The sequence below is a fragment of the Nothobranchius furzeri genome, unplaced genomic scaffold (assembly GCF_043380555.1).
Source record: "Nothobranchius furzeri strain GRZ-AD unplaced genomic scaffold, NfurGRZ-RIMD1 Scf126, whole genome shotgun sequence".
Lineage (NCBI taxonomy): Eukaryota > Metazoa > Chordata > Actinopteri > Cyprinodontiformes > Nothobranchiidae > Nothobranchius > Nothobranchius furzeri.
The window spans coordinates 37,043-45,000 of NW_027223142.1; positions in this window are offsets into that span (position 1 = coordinate 37,043).

The window sequence follows — 7,958 nt, forward strand, 5'->3', positions numbered from 1 at the left end:
GTGGAGAAGCAGGCAGCCTCCATCAGCTGATGGCGGGGTGGAGGAGCAGAAGCCAGCCTCCAGCAGCTGATGGCGGGGTGCAGGAGGTGCAGGCAGCCTCCAGCAGCTGATGGCGGGGTGCAGGAGCAGCAGGCAGCCTCCAGCAGCTGATGGCGGGGTGCAGGAGCTGCAACCAGCCTCCAGCTGGTGATGGCGGGGTGGAGGAGCTGCAGCCAGCCTCCAGCAGCCAGCCCCCAGCAGCTGATGGCGGGGTGGAGGAGCAGAAGCCAGCCTCCAGCAGCTGATGGTGGGGTGCAGGAGCTGCAGCCAGCCTCCAGCAGCCAGCCTCCAGCTGGTGATGGCGGGGTGGAGGAGCAGCAGCAGACAGCCTCCAGCAGCCAGCCAGCCTCCAGGAGCTGATGGCGGTGTGTGGGAGCAGCAGCCAGCCTCCAGCGTTCAGCCAGCATCCATCAGCTGATGGCGGTGTGAAGGAGCTGCAGCCAGCCTCCAGCAGGTCATGGTGGGGTGGAGGAGCAGCAGCCAGCCTCCAGCAGCTGATGGCGGGTTGCAGGAGCTGCAGCCAGCCTCCAGCAAATGATGGCGGGGTGCAGGAGCTGCAGGCAGCCTCCAGCAGCTGATGGCGGGGTGCAGGAGCAGCAGGCAGCCTCCAGCTGCTGATGACGGGGTGCAGGAGCTGCAACCAGCCTCCAGCTGGTGATGGTGGGGTGGAGGAGCTGCAGCCAGCCTCGAACAGCTGATGGCAGGGTGCAGGAGCAGCAGCCAGCCTCCAGCAGCTGATGGCGGGGCGCAGGAGCTGCAGGCAGCCTCCAGCAGCTGATGGCGGGGTGCAGGAGCAGCAGCCAGCCTCCAGCTGGTGATGGCGGGGTGAAGGAGCTGCAGCCAGCCACCAGCAGCTGATGGCGGGGTGAAGGAGCTGCAGCCAGCCACCAGCAGCTGATGGCGGGGTGGAGGAGCTGCAGCCAGCGTCCAGCAGCTGATGGTTGGGTGGTGGAGGAGCAGCAGCCAGCCTCCAGCAGCTGATGGCGGGGTGCAGGAGCAGCAGCCAGCGTCCAGCAGCTGATGGTTGGGTGGAGGAGCAGCAGCCAGCCTCCAGCAGCTGCTGGCGGGGTGCAGGAGCAGCAGCCAGCCTCCAGCAGCTGATGGCGGGGTGCAGGAGCTGCAGGCAGCCTCCAGCAGCTGATGGCGGTGTGCAGGAGCTGCAGCCAGCCTCCAGCAGCTGATGGCGGGGTGCAGGGGCTGCAGGCAGCCTCCAGCAGCTGATGGCGGGGTGCAGGAGCTGCAACCAGCCTCCAGCTGGTGATGGCGGGGTGGAGGAGCAGCAGCCAGCCTCCAGCAGCCAGCCTCCAGCTGCTGATGGCGGGGTGGAGGAACAGAAGCCTCCAGCAGCTGATGGCAGGGTGCAGGAGCAGCAGCCAGCCTCCAGCTGGTGATGGCGGGGTGGAGGAGCTGAAACCTGGGTCGGACCTGGTCTGCAGCAGGGCCCATTACCACTCAGAAGCTGATGGCAGTGTGTGTTTAGGTCCCTGCGGGGTGGATGAGCTGAAACCTGGGTCAGACTTGGTGTGCAGCAGGGCTCAGCACCCTCCAGAAGCCGATGACAGTGTGTCTTTAACTCCCTGCCTGGTGGGAGAGCTGAAAGCTGGGTCGGACCTGGTCTTTAGCAGAGCTCAGCAGCCTCCAGAAGCTGATGGCAGTGTGTGTTTCATCCCCTGCGGGGTGGGAGAGCTGAAACGTGGGTCGGACCTGGTCTGCAGCAGGGCCCATCACCATCCAGAAGCTGACGGCGGTGTGTGTTTAAGTCCCTGCGGGGTGGGAGAGCCATAACCTGGGTCGGACCTGGTCTGCAGCAGAGCTCAGCAGCCTCCAGAACCTGATGGCAGTGTGTCTTTAATCCACTGCGGGGTGCAGGAGCTGAAACCTGGGTCGGACCTGGTCTGCAGCAGGGCTCAGCAGCCAGCAGAAGGTGACGGCAGTGTGTGTTTAGTTCCCTGCGGGGTGCAGGAGCTGAAACCTGGGTCGGACCTGGTCTGCAGCAGAGCTCAGCAGCCAGCAGAAGGTGATGGCAGTGTGTGTTTAAGTCCCTGCCTGGTGGGAGAGCTGAAACCTGGGTCGGACCTGGTCTATAGAAGAGCTCAGCAGCCTCCAGAAGCTGATGGCAGTGTGTGTGTTTTGGTCCCTGCGGGGTGCAGGAGCAGGAACCCGGGTCGGACCTGGTCTATAGCGGAGCTCAGCAGCCTCCAGCAGCTGATGGCAGTGTGTTTAATTCCCTGCCTGGTGGGAGAGCTGTAACCCGGGTCGGACTTGGTCTGCAGCAGGGCCCATCACCATCCAGAAGCTGATGGCAGTGTGTCTTTAATTCCCTGCGGGGTGGAGGAGCAGAAACCTGGGTCGGACCTGGTCTATAGCAGAGCTCAGCAGCCTCCAGAAGCTGATGGCAGTGTGTGTTCAAGTCCCTGCGGGGTGGGAGAGCTGAAACCTGGGTCGGACCTGGTCTATAGAAGAGCTCAGCAGCCTCCAGCAGCTGATGGCAGTGTGTGTTTAAGTCCCTGCGGGGTGGGAGAGCTATATCCCGGGTCGGACCTGGTCTATAGCAGAGCTCAGCAGCCTCCAGCAGCTGATGGCAGTGTGTGTTTAAGTCCCTGCGGGGTGGGAGAGCTGAAACCTCGGTCGGACCTGGTCTATGGCAGAGCTCAGCAGCCTCCAGAAGCTGATGGCAGCGTGCCTCTAAGTCCCTGCCTGGTGGGAGAGCTGAAACCTGGGTCGGACATGGTCTGCAGCAGGGCTCGGCAGCCTCCAGCAGCTGATGGCAGTGTGTCTTTAAGTCCCTGCCTGGTGGGAGAGCTGAAACCTGGGTCGGACCTGGTCTATAGCAGAGCTCAGCAGCCTCCAGCAGCTGATGGCAGTGTGTGTTTAAGTCCCTGCCTGGTGTGAGAGCTGAAACCTGGGTCGGACCTGGTCTATAGAAGAGCTCAGCAGCCTCCAGCAGCTGATGGCAGTGTGTCTTTAAGTCACTGCCTGGTGGGAGAGCTGAAACCTGGGTCGGACCTGGTCTATAGTAGAGCTCAGCAGCCTCCAGCAGCTGATTGCAGTGTGTGTTTAAGTCCCTGCCTGGTGGGAGAGCTGATATCCGGGTCGGACCTGGTCCACAGCAGGGCCCATCACCCTCCAGAAGCTGGTGGCAGTGTGTGTTTAAGTCCCTGCGGGGTGCAGGAGCAGAAACCTGGGTGGGACCTGGTCTGCAGCAGAGCTCGGCAGCCTCCAGCAGCTGATGGCAGTGAGTGTTTAAGTCCCTGCGGGGTGGGAGAGCTATATCCCGGGTCAGACCTGGTCTAAAGCAGGGCCCATCACCCTCCAGAAGCTGGTGGCAGTGTGTGTTTAAGTCCCTGCGGGGTGGAGGAGCAGAAACCTGGGTCGGACCCGGTCTACAGCAGAGCTCAGCAGCCCCCAGAAGCTGATGGCAGTGTGTGTGTGTGTGTGTGTGTTTAAGTCTCTGCCTGGTTGGAGAGCCGATACCTGGGTCGGACCTGGTCTGCAGCAGGGCTCAGCAGCCTCCAGAAGCTGATGGCAGTGTGTCTTTCATTCCCTGCGGGGTGCAGGAGCAGAAACCTGGGTCGGACCTGGTCTATAGCGGAGCTCAGCAGCCTCCAGCAGCTGATGGCAGTGTGTGTGTTAAAGACCCTGCGGGGTGGGAGAGCTGAAACCTGGGTCGGACCTGGTCTGCAGCAGGGCTCAGCAGCCCCCAGAAGCTGATGGCTGTGTGTGTTTAAGTCCCTGCGGGGTGGGAGAGCTGAAACCTGGGTCGGACCTGGCCCGCAGCAGGGCCCATCACCCTCCAGAAGCTGATGGCGGTGTGGGTTTAAGTCCCTGCGGGGTTGAGGAGCTGAAACCTGGGTCGGACCTGGTCTGCAGCAGGGCCCATCACCATCCAGAAGCTGATGGCTGTGTGTGTTTAAGTCCCAGGGGGGTGGGAGAGCCATAACCTGGGTCGGACCTGGTCTGCAGCAGGGCTCAGCAGCCTCCAGTTGCAGATGGCAGTGTGTGTTTAGTTCCCTGCGGGGTGCAGGAGCTGAAACCTGGGTCGGACCTGGTCTATAGCAGAGCTCAGCAGCCTCCAGAAGCTGATGGCAGTGTGTCTTCAATTCCCTGCGGGGTGCAGGAGCTGATACCTGGGTCGGACCTGGTCTGCAGCAGGGCCCATCACCATCCAGACGCTGATGGCAGTGTGTGTTTAAGTCCTAGTGGGCTGCAGGAGCTGAAACCTGGGTCGGACCTGCTCTATAGTAGAGCTCAGCAGCCTCCAGAAGCTGATGGCAGTGTGTCTTTAAGTCCCTGCGGGGTGGGATAGCTGAAACCTGGGTCGGACCTGGTCTGCAGCAGGGCCCATCACCATCCAGACGCTGATGGCAGTGTGTGTTTAAGTCCTAGTGGGCTGCAGGAGCTGAAACCTGGGTCGGACCTGCTCTATAGTAGAGCTCAGCAGCCTCCAGAAGCTGATGGCAGTGTGTCTTTAAGTCCCTGCGGGGTGGGATAGCTGAAACCTGGGTCGGACCTGGTCTGCAGCAGGGCCCATCACCCTCCAGAAGCTGTTGGCAGTGTGTCTTCCATTCCTAGTGGGGCAGGGGAGCAAAGACCTGGGCAGAGGAGCGCCTGTCTGCATCCGATCCGGCCCCTCAGCAGCCCGCCGTGAGCCTTAGAGAACCCCCCCCCCCCCCCAGCGGGCTCCAGGAACCGGGCCCTGCGTCGGACCCAGCTCAGTAAGGCCCTCCCTCGGGCCCTGCAGCAGGTGGCCCCGTCTATGCAGTCGAAAACCCCGCGAAAATCGGTGTAGAAACGCCCGAGAGGCGTGGTGCGGTTCCCCCGGCCGGTACCGGGTCCGGACCGGTCCGGAAGTCCACCCAGAACACTGCCTGGGGCTTCTGGGCGGCTCCCCAGGCGCAGGCAGTCGAAAACCGCGTGAAAATCGGTTCAGAATTGACAAAACGGCGACCTCGTCGCTCCAAAAACTAAGTCCAAACTAAGCCTTTCGCTTATCGCTTAACGCTTAAGGCGGTCGGCCTTATGGCCAGTAAATGAAAAGTGCCTGCGCCCCTGGAGGTTTTGGAAGGTGCGAGCGATGACCATGCTCGGGTTAGTAGGTGAGGCCATCGGAAAACCAGCGTGAGTTGGCGGGTTTGGGTGGCAATCTATTCCAGGCAGAGTCGACTATCTCTGGGCATCAATTTTGGGATTTTTCCGGCTCTGGTTCTGGGAGAAACGCAGGGGCAAAGTGCACGAGCCGCGGCCGATTTTGGTGGCCTGTCCCTGGGCACAAAGTCTGAGGAGTGTGGGCCTGGTTCTCCGAAAAATACCAGTCTGCTGGAGCTCACTCCCATGGCTCCAGGGGGCACGGCACACCCCCCGGTAGCCGACCAAAGTGCTCTACTCGGGCCAGACTCGGACCCACGACCCGGGGTGAGAACCACAACTACTGGTCATCCTTTTGACCTCCAGGGGGCGCGGCAGAGCCTCCCCAGTCCGACGCAAGTGCCCCACTTGGGCCATACTCAGACCCACGGCCCGGGGCGAGAACCACAACTACTGGTCATCCTTTAGACCTCCAGGGGGCCCGGCACAGCCTCCCTAGACCGACACAAGTGCTCCACTTGGGCTGTACTCTGACCCAAGTCCCGGTGCGAGAACCACAACTACTGGTCATCCTTTAGACCTCCAGGGGGCCCGGCACAGCCTCCCTAGGCCGACACAAGTGCTCCACTTGGGCTATACTCTGACCCAAGTCCCGGGGCGAGAACCACAACTACTGGTCATCCTTTTGACCTCATGGTCATCCTTTAGATCTCCAGGGGGCCCGGCACAGCCTCCCTAGGCCGACACAAGTGCTCCACTTGGGCTATACTCTGACCCAAGTCCCGGGGCGAGAACCACAACTACTGGTCATCCTTTAGACCTCCAGGGGGCACGGCACACCCCCCGGTAGCCGACCAAAGTGCTCTACTCGGGCCAGACTCGGACCCACGACCCGGGGTGAGAACCACAACTACTGGTCATCCTTTAGACCTCCAGGGGGCCCGGCACAGCCTCCCTAGTCCGACACAAGTGCTCCACTTGGGCTATACTCTGACCCAAGTCCCGGGGCGAGAACCACAACTACTGGTCATCCTTTAGACCTCCAGGGGGACCGGCACAGCCTCCCTAGACCGACACAAGTGCACCACTTGGGCCATACTCTGACCCAAGTCCCGGGGCGAGAACCACAACTACTGGTCATCCTTTTGACCTCATGGTCATCCTTTAGACCTCAAGGGGGCACGGCAGAGCCTCCCTAGTCCGACACAAGTGTCCCACTTGGGCTATACTATGACCCAAGTCCCGGGGCGAGAACCACAACTACTGGTCATCCTTTAGACCTCAAGGGGGCACGGCAGAGCCTCCCTAGTCCGACACAAGTGTCCCACTTGGGCCATACTCAGACCCACGGCCCGGGGCGAGAACCACAACTACTGGTCATCCTTTAGACCTCCAGGGGGCCCGGCACAGCCTCCCTAGTCCGACGCAAGTGCTCCACTTGGGCTGTACTCTGACCCAAGTCCCGGGGCGAGAACCACAACTAATGGTCATCCTTTAGACCTCCAGGGGGCACGGCACAGCCTCCCTAGTCCGACACAAGTGCTCCACTTGGGCTATACTCTGACCCAAGTCCCGGGGCGAGAACCACAACTACTGGTCATCCTTTAGACCTCCAGGGGGCACGGCAGAGCCTCCCTAGTCCGACACAAGTGTCCCACTTGGGCTATTCTCTGACCCAAGTCCCGGGGCGAGAACCACAACTACTGGTCATCCTTTAGACCTCCAGGGGGCACGACACAGCCTCCCTAGTCCGACCCAAGTGCTCCACTTGGGCTATACTATGACCCAAGTCCCGGGGCGAGAACCACAACTACTGGTCATCCTTTAGACCTCCAGGGGGCACGGCACAGCCTCCCTAGTCCGACACAAGTGCTCCACTTGGGCTATACTCTGACCCAAGTCCCGGGGCGAGAACCACAACTACTGGTCATCCTTTAGACCTCCAGGGGGCACGGCACAGCCTCCCTAGTCCGACACAAGTGCTCCACTTGGGCTATACTCTGACCCAAGTCCCGGGGCGAGAACCACAACTACTGGTCATCCTTTTGACCTCATGGTCATCCTTTAGACCTCCAGGGGGCCCGGCACAGCCTCCCTAGGCCGACACAAGTGCTCCACTTGGGCTATACTCTGACCCAAGTCCCGGGGCGAGAACCACAACTACTGGTCATCCTTTAGACCTCCAGGGGGCACGGCACAGCCTCCCTAGTCCGACACAAGTGCTCCACTTGGGCTATACTCTGACCCAAGTCCCGGGGCGAGAACCACAACTACTGGTCATCCTTTTGACCTCATGGTCATCCTTTAGACCTCCAGGGGGCCCGGCACAGCCTCCCTAGACCGACACAAGTGCTCCACTTGGGCTGTACTCTGACCCAAGTCCCGGTGCGAGAACCACAACTACTGGTCATCCTTTAGACCTCCAGGGGGCCCGGCACAGCCTCCCTAGGCCGACACAAGTGCTCCACTTGGGCTATACTCTGACCCAAGTCCCGGGGCGAGAACCACAACTACTGGTCATCCTTTTGACCTCATGGTCATCCTTTAGATCTCCAGGGGGCCCGGCACAGCCTCCCTAGGCCGACACAAGTGCTCCACTTGGGCTATACTCTGACCCAAGTCCCGGGGCGAGAACCACAACTACTGGTCATCCTTTAGACCTCCAGGGGGCACGGCACACCCCCCGGTAGCCGACCAAAGTGCTCTACTCGGGCCAGACTCGGACCCACGACCCGGGGTGAGAACCACAACTACTGGTCATCCTTTAGACCTCCAGGGGGCCCGGCACAGCCTCCCTAGTCCGACACAAGTGCTCCACTTGGGCTATACTCTGA